The 24,352-nt window shown below is 48.9% G+C and overlaps 1 pseudogene; it reads right to left on the bottom strand.

Moving 5' to 3' along the window:
- Positions 1–22,112: 22,112 nt before the first annotated feature.
- LOC119969894 lies at positions 22,113–23,077 on the bottom strand (annotated as a pseudogene).
- Between the last annotated feature and the right edge of the window lie 1,275 nt (positions 23,078–24,352).

The raw sequence follows: 24,352 nt of genomic DNA, 5'->3' as shown, positions 1-24,352 counted from the left end.
GGGAGGACGTTTCTACACTTCGACCTTGCAGGAACCACATTCTGATTTCACAGCATTCAGCACAGCGAGCCTCAGGACAACACAGCTTGCAGCTACACTCTTTCATTCTCTCCCCACCACCTCCCTCCTGCCACCACATTGTACCTCACATCTCCATTTGTGCAGGTAAAACTCACACTCACATTCACAAATGTTGTCCGTCCCTGACTACTCATACTTCCCGGCTTTCACTCCTTGCAGAAGAGAGCACATAACATTGATAGAAACAATAACTGGGCAGGGTGACCTTCCAGTAATGGCCACCTTATCAGCCACTGGCAATGCATGCCCATTTGCTCTACTGGGAAAGTATTCCTAGTTCAGGAGATTGCCAATACCTGCAGTAACGTACCATGAGATCCAGAGCCTCATGAGGCACTGGTGCCCAGACATGTTGAGAGATCTAAACCTCTGCACATAGGCCCCATGTTGAGGACTCATCTTTCAACTGGACCCCACTGTTTATACCCTCTGCCCTTTGATATGGTATGTGGGTGAAGAACATGCAGTTAGACAAGTGCTGCTGCTGATAGTGCTCCTGCTGCTAGTGATGGTGTTACGTATGCTCTTGCCCCCCAGAAATAGAAAGTGGCTGCATAAGCTGCTCCAGTGCTGTGTTGACAGCTGGGAAGAGTGGAAGTAAAAGTCAGAAATGCCATCTACTAAGTTGATAACCATCTTTGAGTGCAATCACTGTTTAGTAGAAGCGCTTTGAACAGTAGCCATTCACCTGGTCAAGGCGAGAGTACTTCAGTGTGATGCTGAAATCTTAGAATCCATAGAATAACGTCCATAGAATCCCTACAGTGCAGAAGGAGGTGATTCAGCCCATTCAGTTTGCACTAACCCTCTGAAAGAGCAGCCAACCTAGCCCACTTCCCTACCCTTTACCCCCTAAACCTGGAACCTCATCTAACCTTTTGACACTAAAGGGCAATTTAGCAATGCCAATCCACCTAACCTTCACATCTTTGGACTGTGAGAGGAAAGCAGAGCACCCAAAGGAATCCCACGCAGTCACGGGGAGAATACGCAAACTCCGTAGAGTCATCCAAGGTCAGAATGGAAACCAGGCCCCGGCACTGTGAGACAGTAGTGCTCACCACTGTGCTGCTCCAGCTTTTCAGTTTCACTGAAGAAACCTGTTCCGCTGTGCATTCAAAGTCTCAGTATATAGTTGCTGACAGGTCAAGAAACAGGTCCCTTAGATACTAAATCCAGAACTGAGGGTTATGACACTTCTTACCTGCCTCCTTTACTACATACCAAACAGATCTAAGGGGATCCCTCCCTGTCTTCAATCCCACTCTGCAGAAACCTAGAAGAGGGTGGGAAGATGTCAGGATCCCAATCCAATCTCAATTTCAGAGGGTTTCAATTCCCTACATCCAGGTAAAGTTTCCTACACTTACCTGGGAAGATTTTCCCTTTAGTCCTTGAAATATTCATCAAAAGATTAACACAGGTAAAGAAAGGGACACAAATTGGCCAGTAGGATTTGGTTTTGATGAAGGGATATACAGGTAGGTTTTAATCCTTGAGCATGCCAAGAGGCTGCATTTTCAGACAGGTAAAGGAGTGCCATGAATTGGAACCCGGGTTTTATTTAATTTGACTGATGTGCTGTGAGCTCGAAACAAGCCTCCAGAGGCAGATTGTGGCTTCTGGACTGCACGAGTCTCTATTGACTGGACAGCTACAGTTAGTTCCTGGGGAGTGAGGACAGCTGGATTTGAGAGGCGATTCTGTTAGGCAGAAAACCAAGGTGAAGCCTAGAGAAGGAGAACTCCCAATCCTTCCAATGTCTCACATTGTGAATGCTTCCTGAGTAATGGTACCTTTAAGAACTCCTGCTTTGGTTACTCTTGCACATGAATGGAGCATGCTTACCCCATGTGACACTGAACACTGCTATCAGGACTCAAACTCATTCAAGCATGATTGTTTCGATAAGAGACAAGCACTGCAGCTGCCCAAGGCCCTTTCAAAATGGTGGTGACTGGATGCTCAGGGTTAATGGGGTGGTAAATGTCCCACCCTCATCTTGAAGCTTTTCCCACCTTGTTCGTACTGGTTTTGGCAAATTAAAAAAGCCCCACAGAGCATAAGAATATTGAAGTAAACAATATTTGTTTGCACAAAGCCCTTATGGAAGTGGTTGGGAGAACATTTGGCTTTGTGGAAGAAAACAAATAAGCATTTAAGTGGAGGCAGCTGCAATGGTGGAATGGCAGATTCGTCATGTCCAAGTCTGGTTATAATTTATAACTACTTTTTTTCCCTTTTATGATCTACTACATATAATAGGGATTTGGAGCATAACTCATTTGATTGGTCGTCCTGCAGGAGCCTTTTTGACATGGTGAAACATTCCCGTTGCATTGACCTCCCTGTCAATTTCAGGTGAATTTTATAAATCTAAAAGCACTGAGCCAATGGTTTCTGCACACTCAGGGGAGTTAGGAATGAGACCTCCAGTCGCCAGATTGCTGCAATAAAACTTCACATGACATTTCAGAGAGAAAAGACTTGGATTAAATAAATAATTTCATAAAATGTAAACAGGGGGACAATATATTTTATAGATTTCCAGTAGCCCATTGCATCAGAGAGATGTCTGGAGGCCAGATCCGAATAGTTCGGAAGACAGATGTACAAAATGTTAACCTGTGTTTTAACTTTTGTTAAAAAACAGATACTGGTCGACGGATGGAGTATTTCCATAATTTTATGTTCTTATTTCCAACCACACCTTTTTTAAAAACAGGAATCTAAACAGATGAGCAGAGTTCCGTCGCAGGGAATATATATTGTGACTCTTCAAAAAACCTGGTAGTGAAGAATAAAACATGAGCCAATCTTTTCATACTTATATAAATCTTTCTTCAGAATCACACATCACAAACGTGAATCTCCAGAACTCAAATCCCAGCTACAATTTTGTTTGACATCACTTTTTGGAAACCTATCACTTATTGTAACAAGACTTTAAATTAAACTTGTCAATTCAAATTGGAATGTGATTTCCAGGAGCCATGATGCACTCCGGTCAGCTCACCCCACCTGGGTGTCCACCAGTCACAGACAGCCTCAAGGGCCGCAACCTCACTCACTCTAAATGTCATTCACAGATTCCCCCGGGCACAGAGATAGCAGGTGTTCTGGAGTCCCTGAAACGATTCAAAGTTTTATTACATGAGGCTGCCATATGGAACACCCTCCACATGATTTTAGTTTTCCCCCTCACCCCCCTCCAGGGGAAGGCCGCCCATAGGTCGGTGCAGACATGATGAGTCGAACGGCCTCCTCCTTCACTTTCGGATTCAAAACGTGGCAGAATGGATGTCATTGGCTGAATCTTTGAACCTTTAAATGGCCAAACGCTCCTTGATAGTTTTTTCAGGACAAGGTGGCACATAGGAAGGGGAGCAGGGGGGGGGGGGGGCGGGGGGGGGGGGGGGGTGCAAAATAGAAACAGGGCAAAGGTTTCCAGCTTTCTCTGTCATCTCAAAGTGGTGACCCTGGATATAATTGAATTAAGGCCGTAGGTAAACCTTGTCCATCAAGTTGTGGGCGAGGGCAATTTTATTTTTCCTCCCTCTACTTATTCTGACAGGTTAAAATACATTATAAGGTCAGTCGTTAGCACTGCTTCCTCACGGCGCCGAGGACCCGGTTCAATCCTGACCCCTGGTGACTGTCAGTGAGTCACTGAGAATGTGGAGTTTGCACATTCTTCCCGTTTCTGCACGGGTCCCACCCCCACAACCCAACAATCTGCAGGGCAGGTGGATTAGCCACACTAAATTGCCCCTTAATTGGAAAAATAAATAAATGGGTACTGATGTGTTGGGCAGGCTGGGTCAATGTGGACTGCACTTGATGCAGTGTAGCGAGAGACAGACCTCCAACACTTGATAAGATGCAACACGATTTTATTTAATGTCTTAACTACTATACATGTTCAACTGTGGATTGACACTATACTTACTTGACTGGAGACCTAGTACTGGCCTGACCAGACTTACTAGCTACCGCATGGTGTTTGCACTGACTAGCTCACGAACTCTGACTGTCTCAGTGGCTGGGTCCCGAGAGCACCGGAAACCTAGAGCCCTCTGGCTTTATAGTGGTAGCGTCCTATCTGGTGATTGGCTGCTCGGTTCTGTGTGCTTACTGGTCATCCTGTGTGTCAATCACTGCCAGTCTGCACTCCATTATATGCATAGATGTATATTATGACATCTCCCCCCCACTTTTTTTTAGATAATAAATATTAAGGTGCGTGTGCGTGGGGATGTGTATATGTGCCTGACTATATACAGAATGTGCTAAAATGAACTTATATACACAGGAAGGTGTCGCTAGTGCAGATATAGGGCAGATGAAACGGTAAAACGATATTTACAGAGGTCAAAACGATGAGGTAACAAGATGTACAAAAGTTCAGTCTATAAATCTAGTCTTTGTGGCGGGTGACGAATTCTTGTTGATCGCCGCAGGGGTGGATCAGGGGCCGTCTGCACTTGGATGGGCGGGACCCTGCCAATGCGGTGGTCGCAGGAGTCGGCAGGATTTCTGGTAGATCGGTGGCCTCGTGGGAGGGCACGTCCGGAGGAAGCATAGTGTGAGGCGGGGCATCTCGGTCAGGTGGCGGGCGTGGAACTCTGCGCAGTGCCCTTCAGTTGCGTCGTAGGAAGGAGCCATCAGCCATGCGGACAAGGAACGATCTCGGGGCCACTTGCTTGACCAGCACAGCTGTGGCTGACCAGCCGCCGTCAGGCAACTGTATACGAACACGATCAGTTGGGACCAGCTCGGGGAGATACGTGGCATGCGCGTCGTATGCTGATTTCTGTTGGGCCCGAGACTGCTGCATCTTTTGTATGACCGTGAGGTGGTCAAGGTCTGGAACATGGATGGCTGGAACCGTGGTTCGCAGAGTGCGATTCATGAGCATCTGCACTGGAGACAACCCAGTGGACAGCAGGGTTGCCCTGTATGCCAGCAGCGCCAGGTTGAAGTTGGAGCCTGAGTCTTCAGTCTTGCATAGCAGTCTCTTAACAATATGGACCCCCTTTTTGGCCTTCCCGTTTGACTGCGGGTAGTGGGAGCTGGAGGTCACGTGACGGAAGTTGTATAAGTGTGCATAATCAGACCATTCCTGGCTGTAAAAACAGGGACCGTTGTCACTCATCACCGTGAGCAGTATCCCATGCCTGGCGAATGTTTCTTTGCATTCTTTAATCACTGCCTTCGACGTGAGGTTGGACAGTTTCACCACTTCTGGGTAACTGGAGAAGTAGTCGACCAAGAGGACAAAGGCACGCCACTTGGCGTGGAAAAGGTCGACACTGACTTTGGACCATGGGGAGGTCACCATCTCATGTTGCTGCAAAGTTTCTTTGGGTTGAGCTGGCTGAAATTTCTGACATGTAGGGCAGTTGAGGACCATGTTGGCAACGTCCTGGCTGATGCCTGGCCAGTAGATTGCCTCCTGAGCTCTGCGTCGGCATTTCTCAACCCCCAGATGGCCCTCATGGAGCTGGCCGAGCACCATAGCTCACATGCTCTGAGGAATCACGATTCTGTCGAGCTTCATGAGGATGCTGTCCACCACTGTCAGGTCGTCTTTGATGTTGTCGAACTGGGGACACTGTCCCTTCTGCCAGCCATTTGTAAGGTGCTGCATCACTCGCTGTAGCAGAGGATCCTTGTCCGTTTCCTCACGAATTTGGATGACCCTTTCATCAGAGGCCGGAAGGTTGGAAGCACACAATTGTACCTGAGCTGATTGTACCTGATTTGGTAGACAAAGTCCGTTGTTCACAGGGTGTGGTAATTGAGCTGGAAAGGGCATCTGCAACAATGAGTTCTTTGCCTGGCGTGTAAACAAGTTCAAAATCATAGCGGCGTAACTATGGATTCGCTGTAACCGAGGCGTCATGTCATTTAAATCCTTCTGGATTATGTGGACTAGTGGTCTGTGGTCCGTCTCCACCATGAATTTTGGGAGGCCATAAACATAGTTGTGAAACTTGTCGATTCCCATTAAGAGGCCCAGGCATTCCTTCTCAATCTGAGCGTACCTTTGCTCAGTGGGCGCATGGCTCTGGAGGCATACGCAACTGGAGCCCAGGACGAGGAGTCATCCCGTTGGAGGAGCACCACCCCAATACCGTCCTGGCTCGCGTCAGTGGAAATCTTGGTCTCCTTGGTTAGAACGAAAAACGCCAGAACCGGGGCTGTGGTGAGCTTTGCCCTCAGCTCACGCCATTCTTTTTCATGAGCGGGCAGCCACTGGAATTCCGTCGACTTTGTGACGAAATAGCGGAGGGCTGTGGTGTGGGATGCCATGTTGGGAATGAAGTTCCCAAGGAAGTTGACCATCCCTAGAAAGCGGAGGACCGCCTTCTTGTCCTCTGGGGCCCAGGAAAAGCACGCAAAATGGCCACTCTCATCGCTACTTAGGCATGCATTTGTGCTATAGCCTGCACCTGTTCCGCATCGTGGGAGGCTAGCTTTGCAGTTTCTGCCGCCCTGATGTGGGAATACCGATTGTTAGCATGTTCGTGGAGATCGCACGTTTTGATGGCGATGGTGAGGGTGAGCTTGACTTTCAGGAGCTGCTGGCGAAGGGAATTGGAGTGGACCCCGAAAACGATCTGATCCCGGATCACGGAATCAGCTGTCGAGTCATAGTTACATGACTGCGCGAGGATGCGGAGATGGGTCAAAAAGGACTGAAAAGGTTCATCCTTACCCTGAAGCCTCTGTTGGAAAATGTACCGTTCAAAGCTCTAACTCACCTCAATGTCGCAATGGCTGTCGAACGTCAGCAGGACTGTTTTAAATTTCGTCTTGTCTTCACCTTCAGCGCATGTAAGGGAGTTGTAGATGTGGATGGCTGGTCCCCGGCTGTGGAAAGGAATAGTGCAATCTTCTTGGCATCCGATGCGGCCTCGAGATCGGTGGCTTCGAGATAGAGTTGGAACTTTTGTTTGAAGGTCTTCCAATTTGCACCGAGGTTGCTGGCAATGCGGAGCTGCGGAGGAGGGTGGATGTTTTCCATGTCACCGGATGGCTGTTTGCTGGTCAACGCTGATTCACTCAAGGTAGGTCCGTCAACTTTCAGCATCACTCGCGGGTACCATGATGTGTTGGGCAGGCTGTGTCGATGTGGACTGCACTTGATGCAGTGTAGCGAGAGACAGACCTCCAACACTTGATAAGATGCAACACGATTTTATTTAACGTCTTAACTACTATACATGTTCAACTGTGGGTTGACACTATACTGACTTGACTGGAGACCTATGTACTAGCCTGACCAGACTTACTGACTACCACATGGCGTTTGCACTGGCTAGCTCACGAACTCTGACTGTCTCAGTGGCTGGGTCCAGAGAGAGCGGGAAACCTAGTGCCCTCTGGCTTTATATTGGTAGTGTCCTGTCTGGTGATTGGCTGCTCTGTTCTGTGTGCTTACTGGTCATCCTGTGTGTCAATCACTGCCTGTCTGCACTCCATTATATATATAGATGTATATTATGACAGGTACTCTATATTTATTAAAAAGAAAGGAAAAAAAACATACAATATGTTATGGAAGCACTCAATGCAGCTGTCCTGTTTTCCTTTGAAATTTCAATATGCATTCCCAAGATGCCGCAATCAGGTCAATGAAGGAGGATGGCAACTACCAGTGCCCTGCGTCACTCACTTCTCTTGTCAGATCATAGAATCATAGAATTCACAGTGCAGAAAGAGGCCATTCAGCCTGTCGAATCTGCACCGGCCCTTGGAAAGAGTACCTTACATAAGCCCATACCTCCACCCTATCCCCACACCTCCACCCTTATTCCCGTAACCCACCTAACCTTTTTTGGACACAAGGGGCAATTTAGCACAGCCAATCCACCTAAGCTGCACATCTTTGGACTGTGGGAGGAAACCGGAGCACCCGGAGGAAACCCACACAAACACGGGGAGACTCAGCACAGACAGTGACCCAAGCCGGGAACCGAACCAGGGACCCTGGAGCTGTGAAGCAACTGTGCTAACCACTGTGCTACCGTGCTGCCCGTAACAGCATGACAAAGATCACCTCAGTGCATTTTGGTAACTTGTCTGAGGATGAAGCATTCGGCGAATGATAGAACAAATGTGAGGAAAACCATGTATGAAAGGGGGTCAGAAGCAGGAATATCCTTCCTTAGTTGCAGAGCACCAAGGTTTGGACCTCCCTCGGTCTACATATAATGAAAGATTGTTAGGTCTTGCCTTCATGGCATGGAATTCTCTGTTTGGGAAGCTAATGAGCTGGATTCTTCATTTCTCAGCATGTGTAGATGCCGGCAGGATACGAGGAGTTCCACGACAGAAAAAAGGCGCCGTACATGGACCGATTATGCTTCTGTTGAGGGGGAACACCGGCCAGCAGTGTCGTAACAAACCGCACAACCTCCTCTGGGCGGCCAGGGTGGGTAGGCAGCACCGTGGCCCTGACACTAACCCCTGTCCCACACACCCGAAACCCTAATCCCCCCCAACCCGGAGGACGGACAAACCCCCACATTGCACCACATGCCGGTACCCATATCGGCTGGATGCCCTGGCCATGAGGCCATCAGCTACCCACCTCCTGTGCCGCATGCGTCGTCAGACTGTTTAACACTGACGTTTTCCATTTGCATCCCCCCCCCACCATCTCCAAGAGAAGATCGCCCAGAATTCCTGTGAGCGGGAGAAAATTGGAACGGGGTCGTCGGAACTGCAGCTCCTCACAGTGGAAGAGCAGAGGGTACTGGACGTGGTCAGTGGCTCGGAGGAAAGGGAGGTCGGCGGGGTGGAGTTCGGCCGCGGGCGAGAAAGTGAGACCCTGCTGAGTTGCGGTTTCTGTGACACGTGTGCCAAGCCACCCCCCCAACACCACCCTCACCCCACCCTCAGTCTACGCCACCCCCCTCACCCCCTCACCCCCACCCTCACCACCTCCTCACTCCCCCCTCACCATCACCACCCCCCCCCCCCCCCCCCCTCCCCCACCGCCCGGCTGGCAGTCTATTCTTGTGTCTTGTCGTGTGTCCCGCAGGATCTGCTGGAGATGGGGTGGGTTCGTCTGATGTCCCCCGTCCCCAGCCAGTGCCACAGCCGGACCCCCCTGGGACCAAGCATTGACGAGGATAGCAGCTCGGACATCAGGCCTGCACCTGAGACCCAGGACATTCCAGAGCTCGAATCTGAGGGGGACACAGATTTCCCGTCAGATTTGCCTCCAACACCCTCCGCCATCGCAGAGACACTGGAATGGACAGTCCCATCGATTGTGAAGATGCAGTCGCAGAGACAGGGACTACATGAGGGGATGTCGACGAGCATCCTGTACCTGCAGGTGGTGTTGGAGGAGTCCAACCGTGTGCAGCAGCAGGAAGTGGTGCCGACCATGCGTGCCATCCAGGCCCACACCGCACGGGTGGCGTATGCGGTGGAGGCATTGGGGGTGATGGATTTGGCTATGGATCAGCATGTCCAAGGCTGGTGCATTCTGTGCAGGCGCTGGCTGTGGCCCAGGACAGGGTTGCCACCTCACAGGCAACCATATGCCAGGGCCATCTGGAAATCGCAGTGCCGTTTCCGAGCTTAACCCAGTCACAGCAGGCCATGGCTGGAAACGTCGGCGGCATTGCCCAGCGTCACTGGCCGACATGACGTAGACACAGAGGGAGGTGACCCAGTCCCAGAGGGAGATGGTGTAGTCACTGGCTGATGTGACACAGACCCAGAAGGTTGTGGCACAGTCAATGGGTGATGTGGCGCAGTTCCAGATGGGGATAGTCCATACCCTGTGCTCTATGGCTGCTAGTCCCTAGGGTCGGGCTGCCCTCCGACCATCCAACCCCTCAGGAGTTCCTATCACCACCTGATGGAACGCTGCATTTGTGTCGAGTGCACCAGATAGTGCCCCAGGAGCCTCTTCACTGAAGTGCCCAACCAAGGTGAGTGTTACAGGGATGGTGGAGGCTGCCAGTGACAGCAGTGATGTGAAGACTTATCATCCAGGATGTTGCGGGGTTGCGGCTATGGGCGAGGGACAACACCAGTCCCGCCTCGTCTGGAGGTCACCGTGCAAGACACAAGACAGGATGCATGGTGAGATCATGGGTAGGCGTGGTGTGGGGGGGGGGGAGCAGGGGTGACTCATCTGCCACAGGGACATTACACCTCAATGGGGGTTCACTTGGTTGTCCCATGCGCACTCCGCCTCTGTGACTGCCCACTCTCCCAATGCCCTTCACTCCATGATGGTGAGGGGCCGCAGGTCCGGTGGGCCCCCTCCAGTCTTCTCTCACTCCCGGCACATGGACATGGGCAGCCTGCACTCCACCCTCCGCAATACCACCCCCGCAACTGGCCACCACCCACAGGCAGGGCATCAAGCGTTCCACCCATGGGCGAAGTGCACGTAGCCCCTACAGGGGAGCGCGGTACGGGGTCTGTGGAGTGTACCGCTAGCATGGGCAGCGGCAGCTGATGGTACCCCTGGTAGCGTCAGGGCCAGAGGGCCGCACGATACCGGGCACCGACAGGCTGGGGTGGTGGGATGGGGGAGGGGGTGGACATGAAGGGACAGAGTTCGCAGTGCCAACTGTGGCCACTGTGTAACCCGATGGACCTGTTTGGGCGCGGGGGTATGCACCATGCTAACATGTCGGCATTTCACCCTCCGCAGACAATGGATATTGGAATTCATCCAGCAATGGTGGTCTTCCTCCTAGTCACTGCAGCCTTGGAGGATGGATGTTTGTGAGCTGGAGCTGCTCGAGGAGGAGGTTCAGTTTCCCTTCTATGCATTGTAAAAGACATTTCATTTCCATTGAATCCCTACAGTGCATAAGGCGGCCATTCGGCACCAACCCTCCGAAATATCATCCCACTCAGGCCCACTCCCCCATCCTATCCACATAACCACACCGAACCGTCACATCTTTGGACACTAAGGGACAGTTTAGCATGGTCAGTCCACCTAATCTGCACTTTGGACTGTGGAGGAAACCAGAAGAAATCTACGCAGTCACGGGAGAACATGAAATCTCCACACAGTCACCCAAGGCCAGAATCGAACTCAGGTCCCTGGCGCTGTGAGGCAGCAGTATTAATCACTGTACCACCGTGCTACCCATTGTCTGAAATCACACACAGCGATAATTGAAATATTATAGGTGAACTCGAAGTCCTATAAAAACTCTGCCAGCCAACACTGTGAGATGGAAACACATTTGGACAGTCCTGACACTGCCCTTTCGGCACCTCTTTTTCTTACCTTGACTGATTGCCCCCACCACCACCACCCTCCCAACTCCCCATCACACCCAGGATGACAGGCCTTTCCCACTTCACTTCTCCATGAACCCGACCCCACGCACTAACTTCCACTGAATCCATCTTCCACTGCCCCAAACCCCTGAACTCACATCCCCCTCACCACGGACTCACCCTTGCTGGTCCCTAACTTTCATGCAGGCAGCCAATCTCCTGCTCCTGTCCCTTGTGTTGTAGAGTTAAACAAGGAAAACTGTGAACCTCACACACAGCTGCACAAATCTAACTGTTATGCACAACCTTTAAGCAATCAGGAACTGGGTGGTATGAGATGCTCGTGCGCCGCTGACTTTATCTTGAAGATCGGATGTAAATTTTAAAAGTTTTACGCCAATGAGTATTCACTGAATGCAAATATATTACAAGTAAGAACCTGTCACAGGTGTTTGTAATGCTCAACAAGCCACAAGCACACAGCTGACTTGTTCTCCACATCTTAACCTGCTATTGTGAACTCGTTCTTGTTTCAGCAGTCAGTGATGTTGTGTTCTGTGATCCCACCATTGTAATGATGTACACAGGATATCTAGTTGTTTAACTAGAACGCTGATTTATTAGCAAACGTGGAAAGATAATTAACAGATTACTATACAGACAAAGTTACTGAATGAATTTGGTGAACTCTCCTGGAGTTATTTTCAGTGTGACTCCTGTTGTACCACTGCCCGTTATCTCACGTCATGTGGTGGATGTCTGTTGCCGCCGGCTGGTTGGAGGTCGCATTACTAACTATAAACTAAACTATGCACAGGCATATCACCACCAGTGAGATCATGTCTAATCTGCGACATAATTACAGACAGATCACAGATCAGGGGCGGGATTCTCCGACCCCCCGCCGTGTCGGAGAATCGCTGGGGGTCGGCGTGAATTGCTCCGCCCACCACGGAGAATGGCGGAGACTGGTGGGACTCAATGGGCCCCAGGGCTGCCAGAATTCTCCAGCCCACAATGGGCCGAAGTCCCACCCATTTTCTGCCAATCCCGCAGCATAAATTGGACTCGGTACTTAGCAGCGGGACCTGGCGGCGCGGGCGGCCTCCGGGTTCTTGGGGGGGATCTGGCCCCGGGAGGTGCCCCCACGGTGGCCTGGCCCACGATTGGGGCCCACCGATCCGCGGGCAGGCCTGAGCCGTGGGGGCACTCTATTGTTCCACACAAGCGGCTGTAGCAGTCCGCCATTGCTGGTGCAGAACCAAAGCCCTCTGTGCAAGCGCGGGGATTGATGCCAGCACAAGCTGGTGCTCCCGCGCATGCGCCAACTAGTGCCAGCTGGCGGAGGCTCTTTGCCGCTGGTTGACGTGGCGTCAAGCCCCTTTCCCACCGGCCGGCGGGGCGCAAACCACTCTGGGGCGGGCCTAGCCCCTGAAGGTGTGGAGGATTCTGCACCTTTGGGGCGGCCCGACGCCAGAGTGGTTCACACCACTCCGTCCCGCCGGAGTTGCCCTCCCCACCGATTACAGAAGAACCCCACCCCAGTTTCCCTAATTCAACAATAACCATGGGCGCGATTCTCCGCTCCTCACGCCGGGTCGGAGAATTGATGGAGAGCCGGGCGACTCACGACACGCCGCCCTGGCACCTCCCGCGATTCTCCCACCCCTCGCTCGGATAATCGGCGCTCACCGTTTTTCACGCCGACCGGCGATTCTCCGGCCCGGATGGGCCGAGTGGATTGACTTTCCCGACCTGTTCACGCCGGCGGCAACCACACCTGGTCGCTGCCGTCGTGAACATGGCGCCAAAGGCTCGTTTGTGGCTTGTGGGGGGCGGAGAGTGGAGTGAGCACCACGGCCGTGCTCGGGAGGGGACTGGCCCGCGATCGGTGCTCACCGATCGTCGGGCCGGCGTCTCCAAGGGACGCACTCTTTCCCCTCCGCCACCCCGCAAGATCAAGCCGTCACGTCTTGCAGGCAGCATGCGCGGGTTGGAGCCGGCCAACCTGCGCATGCGCAGCTGACGTCACTTAGGCGCCGCCGTCGCGTCATTCCCGGCACGCCGCCTTGACGCAAGCGTCAAGGCCCGGCGGCAGTGATTTACGGAACTCCGCTCCAAGCCCCCTGGGGGGGGGTGTGTGAATAGGGTGCGAGGAGCGGCCTCCGAGGCCGTCGTGAAACTCATCCGAGTTCACGACGGCCTTCCCGATGCCGCGCGGGAGCGGAGAATCACGGCCCATGAGTTCCACAAACCATCCTTCCATGTTTGTGTTTCCTGTACAATTCAAACCATGGTTTCACATAGCCTGTTATGAAATTCGTATGAATGGAAATCTAAATATATCGTGCTGGAAAAACATTTAAGATCTGAAGTTTACCAGTAAATATTATTCTATGATAATTTTTATGATGGGTGCGAAAATATATAACTGAGCTTCTCAAAGAAGCTGAGTCAAGCAGTTACTTAGCATTTAAAATTAAATTCAATACCTTGTTCAAATTAAATGTACATGTTCCTCTAATATACAAATATTAAAATCTGACAGGTACATTTATTTTGATGGAGACAGCATATATTTTGGAACAAATAATAACTGTCCCCTGTAATATTTATAGGGGGAAACGCTTTAAATTAAATAAAACTTATTTGACTTAAATTTAAAATGAATTCAAGAAAATTACACTAGTTGCAACAATAATTCATTTTACACAGATAGTTCTATACTGCAAAAATGAATGCACTTTTTCATTCCACTGATTACGTGACATAACTAAAGAGAGGTTTTTAAATCCATTTACATGAGGGTGTCACTTATTCGACCAGCACGGCGGTGGTTAGCACTACTACCTCATAGAGCCAGGGTTCAATTCCAGTCTTGGTGACTGTCTGTGTGGAATGTGCACGCTCTCCCCGTGTCTGTGTGGGTTTCCTCTGGGTGCTCCGGTTTCCTCCCACAATCCAAAGATGTGCAGGTTAGGTGGAGTGGCCATGATAAAATTGCCTGTTAGTGTCCAAAGAGGCACAGGTTAGGTATGGTTACGGGGATAGAAGAGTAGACCTGGTTGGAGTGCTCTTTCAGAGTGGTGCAGACTCGATGGGACTAATGGCACTGTCGGGATTCTGTGAATCTGAACATTTATTTATCATCCTCACGTTACCTTTGAGAAGGTGGTGGTGAGATTCCTTCTTGAACTGCCACACTCCCTGAGGTGCAGGTACACTCACAATGCTGTTAAGGAAGGTGTTCCAGGATGGTGCCCCAGCGACAATGAAGGAACGGCGATCTGTATCCAAGTCAGGATGGTGAGTGACTTGGAGGGAAACTTCCAGGTGGTGGTGTTTCCATGTATCTTCTGCCCTTGTCGTTCTCGATGAAAGCAGACTTCAGTTTGGAAGGTATTGCCTAAGGAGCTTTGGCGAGTTCTGCATCGCATCTTGTAGATGGTACACATAGCTACTGTTTGTCGGTGGTGGAAGAAGTGAATGTTTGCGAATGAAGTGGGTTGCTTTGCCCTGAATGGTGTTGAGCTTCTTGTTGGAGCTGCACTCATCCAGGCAAGTGGAGGGTATTCCATCACACTCTTGCCTTGTGCCTTATAGAGGGTGGACATGCTTTGGTGAGTCAGGAGGTGAGTTACCTGCTGCAGGATTCCTAGCCTTTGACCTGCTCTTGTAGCCACAGTATTTATATGGCTAGTACAGTTCAATTTCTGGTCAACATTAACCCCCAGGATATTGATAGTGGGGAATTCAGCAATGGTAATGCCATTGAATTTCAAGGGGCAATGGTTAGATTCTCCCTTTTAGAGATGGTAATTGCCTGCCAGTTGTGTGGTATGATTGGTGCTGAACATTCATCAGCGAGCATCCCCACTTCAGACCTTATGATGGAAGGGAGCCATTGATGAAACAGTTGGAGCTGGTTGGGCCTCGGACACTACCCTGAGGAACTCCTGCAGTGATGTCCTGGAGCTGAGGTGATTGTTCTTGTACCATCATAAGCATTTATTTGTGCCAGATACAATTCCAACCAGTGGAGGGTTTCCCCCCGATTCCCATTAACTCTAGTTGTGCTCGGGCTTCATGATGCGACACTCGGTCAAATAATGCCTTGATGTCAAGGGCAGTCACTCTCACTCACCTCTGGAATTCAGCTCTTTTGACCATGTCTGAACCAAGGTGTGAAGAAGTCAGGAGCAGATTGACCCTGGTGGAATCCAAACTGAGCATCCATGAACAGATTATTGCTCAGCACGTGCTGCTTGATAGCACTGTTGATTACCCCTTCCACCACTTTACTGATGATCAAGACTGATGGGGGGATAATTGACCATGTTGGATTTGGCTTGGTTCTTTTATACAGGACATACCTGGACAATTTTCCACATTGCTGGGTAGATGCCATTGTTGTAGCTGTGCTGGAACAGCATGGCCAGGGATGTGGCAAGTTCTGGAGCATAAGTCTGAGGTATTATTGCTGTAATATTGTCAGGGCCCATAGCCTTTGCAGTATCCAGTGCTTTCAGCCGCTTCTTCATATCACATGGTTTGAATTGTATTGGCTGAAGATTGATATCTGTGATGCTGGGGCTTCCGGAGGAGGAAGAGGCCGTGATGGATCATGCACTTGGCACTTCTGGCGGAAGATTATTGCAAACGTTTCAGCCTTGTCTTTTGCACTGATGTGTTGGGCTCCCCGCCATTGAAGATAGCAATGTTTGTGGAGCTTCTTCCTCCAGTGAGTTGTTTAATTGTCCACCTCCATTTATGGCTGAATGTGCCCCAACTGTAGAACTTCTATCTGATCCATTGATTGTGAATTGCATAGCTGTCTATTACTTGCTGCTTGTGCATTTTGGCACACAAGTCGTCCTGTGTTACAGCTTCACCAGGTTGACACCTCATCTATCGGTATGTCTGGTGCTACTCCTGGCATGCCCTCCTGCACTCTTAATTCAACCAGGATTGATCCACTATCTTGATGATATTGGTAGAATGGGGGATATGCTGGGCCATGGGGTTACAGATTGCGGTTGAGTACAATTCTGCTGTTGATGTCCCACAGTGCCTCATGAATGCCCAGTCTTGAGTTTCTAGATCAGTTCGAAGACTATCTCATTTAGCGCAGTGGTAGTGCCACAAAACATAATGGAGGTATGCTCAATGTAAAGACAGGACTGTCTCCATAAGGACAGTTCGATGGTCACACCTACCGATACTGTCATGGACAGATGCATTTGCGGCAGGCATGTTGGTGAGGTCAAGTATGTTTTTCCTTCTTGTTGGTTCCCTCACCACCTGCTGCAAAGGCAGTCCTTTATGACTCCATGAGCTTGGTCTGTGGTGGGACGAGTGAGCCAACCTAGGGTATGAAGTCCCCACCCAGAGTACATTCCTTCAGATGGTGTTCAATGTGGATATTTACTAATTCATCAGCTGAGGGAGGATGGTACATGGAAATCAGAAAGAGCTATCCTTGCCCATTTGTGACCTGGTGTAATGAGACTTCAGAGTCGATGTTGAGGATTCTCAGGGCAACACTCTCCTGACCACACAGCACTGTGCCGTCCGCCACCTCTGCTGGGTCTGTCCTGCTGGTGGGATGGTGGTGTCTGGTGTTACGGGAGAGGCGTTTTCAGAACCCCAAAATGTATCATGGAGTTCAACCAACCTTTCCCTTTAATGTATTGTTGCTTTTGAAGCACACGGCTTGTTCTCCAGGTGTGGTATTACAATTATGGACACGTGGGTTTTTAAACACAAAACAATGTTTATTCCATGAATTCAACTTAACCTTTTTAAATAAACATTGGATCACTTACGACCCCTTACTTCAAAGATAAACCCAAAAATAATACAACACTAAATAATCCCTCAAAATGTTCCTTCAAACCTCCAAAAGACTTAACACCTTTAAACAGAAACACATCAGGTTAAAGACATTATTATTATGAGTTTAAATCACCCAAATGATTCAGAGATCTCTGGCAGAGATCACCGCAGATCCAGCTTACTGCAAAACACAGACACACCCATGCTCTTTTTCTCAAAATTGAAACTAAAAGCAGAAGTGAGCTCAACACAGCTACCCTCACCCTCTGACATCACTTCAGTAATATAAGCTGCTGCGTTTCTTAAAGGTACATTGCTTAAACATCCATTTATTAAAGGTACTCTCACATGACACTGGGACATTATCTGTAAAGTATGATTCCATGAGTATGACTAGGTCAGGCTAGGTTTGCCTCATCTGTGAGACAGCTCTCCTAACTTTAGCAGATGTCCCCAGACATGAGTACTATCGCTGGAATACTGTCAGGGCCCATAGCCTTTGCAGCATCCAGTGCTTTCAGCCATTTGCAGTGTTGGCAGGGCTGACTTTGCCATTGTCGCTTCCAGTGCCTAGCTCGATGCTGAATGGTCCGTTTGGTTTCATTCCTTTGTGTTTTGTTTTCTTTGCAGCCTGTCAGGCCATTTTTAAGAGTTAACCACATAGTCACATGTAGTCCAGACAAGGTGAATATGGCAGATTTCCTTTTAATAAGACATTAATGAACCAGATGGGTAAAGGTCATCACTGGATTTTCAATTCCAGATTTTTAAATTGAATTTAAATTCCACCATCTGCCAAGGTGGGTGGGATTCCAACTCAGGTCCCAGAGAATTACCCTGGGTCTCTGGATTACTAGTCCAGTGACAATAGAACTGCGACCCCACCTTTCATTTTAATTGCCATTCGCACTAGCACTAACTCCTCACAAAGTCTGCACTGTTAGCAGAGCCGACACATCTGAATTGTTCTCCACGTATAATGATCAAGCCTACCTGAATTTCTGCATTTACATTATTTAAGAGGTCATGTGCTCTACCACAATAAGCCATAACAAGCCCACTCCTAGACAGGGCCTACTGCTTTGAAGTGGAGGATAGCGACGTGTGTGAGAAGGAAAGCCAGTCTTTCCTAAAGGCTTCAAAGACCAGAATATGGTCTCTTGTTAGACTGAGGGACGCAGCACCAGGAAGTGGGAGGAGCTGCTGAAAGCCAATCCCCACCCTTGCTGCTGATCCCCCTCTGACCCTCACGCACCTGTGGCATGGGTCCCATCATGACTCTGGGCCTCTTGTGGGTGCATTGCTGGCAAGTGACACCACTCACGTTGGCATTGTCTGCAATGCACAGCTATCTGTGTCTGATTGGCTGGCAGCTCACTGGGGGTGGAATTTGCGCAGAGTCCATGATCTCAGGAAAAGTCCACCACTGGCCACTTAAGTGCCTTTTTGGGTCTCCAGCTAAAGAGCGAGACCCCCATATGTAAATGCAAGTATTCTGCTCCCTTCCACCGCTAAGGAAACCCCAAAAATTCTAGGGCAATGGAAAGGGACCAAAGACAGAATACCATTGGCCTTTACGTCTTTGTTTCTTACACTTTGTAACTGGTCCTTGTATGCACAGCACAAGAATATTAGTATTTTCATCTAAACATACTGGCCTGGATTCTCTGCCCCGCGAAGCTGGCAACATGGATCGTGATAGTGCAGAGAATCGGGAATCTAGCGAAAATAAAGGTTCACACCGGGCACCGAACCGACCGCTATGCTCTGGCCCCATGCTGGCGGCGGGATCGGGATCTCCGTCTACATGCCAGCGGGTGGATGCTAATGGATGCAAATTGGCCCTAATAACCCATTTACATCCACTTTGTGGGCCCAGCACTAGATCTCCAGGCCTCTGTGATTCCCCAGTCCTCCAGGCCGGGAACCACGTGGGTGTGGATCCCTACAGGTATCACCAAACGTGAACATGATGTGGTGGGCTGAGGGGCTTACTCCTTAAGGGGGTTTCCTCCAGAGTCCATCCGAAGGCCACCACCCCCTCACAATGCACAACCTGCCCACCTCTCCCGTACCAGACTCCCCACCCCCTGCTATCCACAGAGACCCCCTCAAAGAGAGTTAAATGACACTTGAGTGATTTTGACGTGCTGAGCTGGAACTTGATGGCACCTAACTCTCTTTGATGTGGTTGATGATGCCCGCAGCCATGGCCTGTTGTAATTGGGCCACACTCTGGAACGTCGCTGCAATGTCCATGTGGCCCTGGTACATGGCTGATGATGACATGGCTGACCTGTCCTATGGATCAACCATCGACCGCACACTGTCCTCCAGGCCTTGGACATCCTGACCCATGGCCGTGACCCTCGCATCCAAGGCCTCCACCGCGGACTTAACCCCTGCGGTATTGGCCTGGGTGACATGCATTTTTGGCATTGCCTCCTGCTTCCCCAGTTGGTTGGACTCCTCTAACCGTGCCTGCAGGTGTTGGATTGTTACTAGCACCCCGTCTTGTAATCCCCGTCTCTGCACCTGCATCTCCAAGATTGATGGGACCACCTTTTCCAAAAGCGCTTGGCTTGTTTGGATGGCAGCTAGTCCATGGGGTTGGGCCGCCCTCTCACCATCTGCCCCCTACCCACCACCTGATGTACCGCTGCATGTATGTCATGCCCACCAGATAGTGCCCCTGGAGAATTTTCACTGAAGTGCCCAACGGAGGTAAGTGTCTCTCAGATGGTGGAGGGTGCCAGTGACAGTAGTGACAAGAATTTGGTTTTGTCCCTGGACATGTGCTCCATAGTGCTGTGGGTTGCGGCGGGGGAAGGTCACCTAGTGGACCCGAATAGTCGTCAGGTGCATGGTGCTGCTGCAGCGGGGACGAGGGTCACCGACCAATCCCACTTCGTCGGGAGCTGACCCTGCAAGACACAAGAAAGCTGCATGGTGAAATCAATCATAGGCGTGGTGTGGGTTGGAGGGGTTACTCACGTGCTATAGGAACATCACAGTGCAGTGGGGGCTCACTTGGTTGCTGCATGCTGACATCCGCCTCCGCGACTTCCCACTCTCCCACCCCTCCAACCAGGTCCATTGTCCTCTGCTCCAAGGCTGTGAGGGGCCCCACGTCCGGCTGGTTCCCTCCAGTCCTCTCCCGCTCCCGGTGGTTGTGAGCCACCTTCTCCCGGGGGACAGATAATGCACAGTATGAGATACTCTGGCAGAGGGTTGTTATGTTCTGTGTTGTGGCCGTGATAAAGATGCACACAATATATCTAATCCTTTGAGTAGTAAGATAGTCTCTAAATAAAATGAACACGTGGAAAGATAACTGACGAACTATAATACAAACGTAGGGCAGCACGGTAGCATTGTGGATAGCACAATTGCTTCACAGCTCCAGGGTCCCAGGTTCGATTCCCGGCTTGGGTCACTGTCTGTGCGGAGTTTGCACATCCTCCCCATGTGTGCGTGGGTTTCCTCCGGGTGCTCCGGTTTCCTCCCACAGCCCAAAGATGTGCAGGGCAGGTGGATTGGCCATGATAAATTGCCCTTAGTGTCCAAAATTGCCCTTAGTGTTGGGTGGATTATGGGGATAGGGTGGAGGTGTTGACCTCGGGTAGGGTGCTCTTTCCAAGAGCCGGTGCAGACTCGATGGGCCGAGTGGCCTCCTTCTGCACTGTAAAATTCTATGAAACGTAACGATTCGTGAATTCAGTGAATTCTCCTGGAGCTACTTTTAATGCAACCACCTCTAATACGACTTACTACCAACTGCCGGATCTCTGGAGTCACATGGTGGATCTCTATCGCCACCAGTTGGTCGGAGGTCATATAGATAACTATATACTTCGCTCTGCATATCACCACACCCCCTTCCTTTGGAAATGTGAATGTTTATCAAATATAACTATGCTTTACAAAACATGATATGCATAACAATTTCAAATGTGTCCCTTGTACACAGTTAATTACACGTTCAATCTTTCAGGTCAACGGGATCTTCTTGTTGGTCTCCTGAACCTTGACCGAATATGTGATCGTGCTTCATCCTTTGAAAGGTTTTCTGGCTGGCCTTTGAGTCACCAACTCTTGCAGCCTTTTGAAACGACGCTTCTGACTCCGCGTGTGTTCTTGTATATTGGCCTTATTGCTGTGCTTGTGTCTTCACTGTCGCAGTTGCGGGTCGACCAACTGTGTCCTCGACTCTTACCCTTCCTTCTCTTTTTTTTATAATCAGCTCCATCCTTCTCCTTTTCTTCTTAGCTTTGGTGGCATCATCCGCGAAGTTGGTATGGTTCACACTCACATCTGCCTGTGCATTCAGAGCATCATTCTTGCTACTGGTCTTGGCCAAGGGATTAGCTGTTTCTGGATCCCTTGCTGTGAAGTCTGCTTCTGCACCTTTTGTTGCAGTAGCTGCTTTTGGATAGTCTGCTGTAGTAGCAGTTTCTGGATCAGCTGCTGTAATAGCTGATTCTGGAGCCTTTTCTGAGTTGGGGAGTTTTGCTTGATCCATGGTGCTTGCACTTTAATGTTGTCCTGCATGCCCACCAACTAGTGAGGCATCCAATGTCGACATACTTTTGTGACTTCAGGAATGGTCTGCAGACCCTCGCATTCTAGTATCTTAGCTGGATCAATGTCCTCAACATTAGGCATTTCTTCTTCACTTTGTGTTTTAGTCTCATTTAGTGGCTCATCCTCATCTGATAAAATGATGCATGCTTCGTCTTTTGTTGGAGAACTGCACGAAGATGTATCCACCTGTTCTTACTGCAAGATTTTTGATGGACTAGCCTCGGGTATTGGGGAACCCGCTGCAGGAGCCATTCTGTGGGCATAGGATAATTCATTGTACTTTTCTGGTGCCAATATCTCCAAAATGGGGATTATTTCTTCAGTTACCAGTTGGCTGTTCACAGTTGATTTGTCTCAGCTAATTTGTCTGCTGTTGCAATCTCACTTTCAGCCTCTGCACATTCCATTTTAGAGCTTTCACACTCATCGTTGTCCTGCACAGATTGGATGCTACTTGATATCACCTCATCACGAATGCCAAATAAACAAAATAAACTTTCATAGACTTCTTCTTCTGGCTCATCATCTGATTCTTCACTTCCCTCATCATAATCATCCCCCTGGTAATTATCATCATCATAATCATCACCATCGTAATCTTCATCACCGTAATTATCATCATCATAATCATCATTGTCGTCTGCAATAGCTTCTATTCTATGTGAAGTATAACATTGCTCGTGGAATTGTGTGTTCATGCAAGAAGTGACCAATTTGAAAGTCAGCAGCAAGTCTTCCTACAGAACCTTCATCCAGCTCTCCATACACTGAAACTTCAGGAGGGCGAAAGAAATTAAAGAAAGAGTAATTTGGTACAGTTTACGTAACTGTTCTACCAGTGCTCTGACCCTTATGCTTCTGCTTCATTTTAATGGTTTTCAATGTTTTTTTCCTTTCTTCCAGTCAATCTGGCACCCTGTACATCCCGTGATTTTTAATTGATCGAAGAAGAAAAAGTCTGATTCATCACGCTGCGACTCCAACTGGTATGTTTTTGTTACTGCTTCATTTGTGAAGTACTCATTTGGCTCAAACTTAAACTCCAGAGTAAAACTCATTGGCTGTCCAGGATCTGAAAATTTTATCTTTGCATTTTGTAGATGCTTTAAGATAGCTCATCATGCTCCTGTATCATGTCACTGAGCCCATCCACATTTTTGAAGATTGTCAACCAGAATTCTGGAATTCCTTTTGGCTCATCCATCTCTTCATCTGGTTTATTTTCCTTCACCTTGACTTTTGCTTTTATCTTATCGGATAACTGCTCCACTTCACCTCATTGCCAATCGCAATGAACCTCCATCGCCGTGCTGTCTGGAATGTACAGCCACTCAACTAGGTTCAGTGCTGTACAAGCTTCCACTCCTATGATGGACTTGCGTTCTGTGTCCACAATGGAAACTGGTATGAAGCTTAACAGGCTTTAATTGTATGATGTACATCAATGATAAGGAAAATAAACCAGTTCAAAAAGAAATGGTGGCAAAAGAAATCCGGAAGTCCTGGAGAGGGCACTTCTGGGATAATCCAAATGAAAATAGAAAGTACAAATTAAAGAATAGGGCCCTCTCCACCCTTGATCTGTTCATTTGATTTTTCAGATGGAAAAAATTAATAACAAACCAGTTCACAAGAAGGAAGAGAACTACGCTCCAGAGAAGAATCTGTTCGACAGGATTGGGGCGAAACTAATGATAGAATTGGCTACATATTTGAGGGAATTAAATGACAGAACCCGGAGGAAAACGTTACGGGTTAGAAACAAATCAAAATATCAAATTATTACTGGACAGTGAAACCTCCGGTCAGACATCTCTAACTGGACATTAGCTGATGGATGATCTGTGGTCTCCATGGGGTATGTACTACACGGTGGAGTTATTAAGGGTCTCGGCAGACAGCAGCGACTGACGAGGAACCCCAATATGATAAATGACAATCATTTAAGAATTTTTGTAGCTTGATACCACGGCGGGAAAATTGTTACCAATGCAGCAAAACAATATTGCATTGAAGAGCTGTAATCGTTATTAAAGAAAGAAATGTCATGTAAATTGGTAGGGACTGATGTATATGTATGTGTGCCGTTAAAGAACTTGATCCGCATTTCTAAACTGTGTGAATGTTTTAATAGAGGGGTAGTTTAGTGTGTTTTCTTGATTTAACTACATAGAACATTACAAATAATATTGATGTTGTTTATATGCCATATTTAGTATGTAATGACTATTGGTCCCAAAGCCAAGACGGGATGTTTCGATATTGTAATTTATTTCTAGTATTTAAATTGTGATAACAGTTGCAAATATGTAAAGTTATAGCACACAGTCTATTTGTGTGGTTAGGAAATGAGTAATGTGTTAAGATAAGACTTAATTTTTTTTTTACTGTGTATTTAACAATAGGAAGAATTTATTTAGAAAAGTGACAGTTCAATGTGGGTTTTGCAAATGCTGTAATGGAAAATATACACTTTCATGTTGTAAGGGAAACGATGACAGAAAAAAGGGATTGGAAGGAAATTTGTCAGAAAGATATTCTCTCAGGTAAACCAGGGGTTGGCAGACTTACATGATTC

Source organism: Scyliorhinus canicula, chromosome 8, assembly GCF_902713615.1.
Source record: "Scyliorhinus canicula chromosome 8, sScyCan1.1, whole genome shotgun sequence".
Classification (NCBI taxonomy): Eukaryota; Metazoa; Chordata; class Chondrichthyes; order Carcharhiniformes; family Scyliorhinidae; genus Scyliorhinus; species Scyliorhinus canicula.
This window is presented reverse-complemented; position numbering and strand designations above follow the sequence as displayed.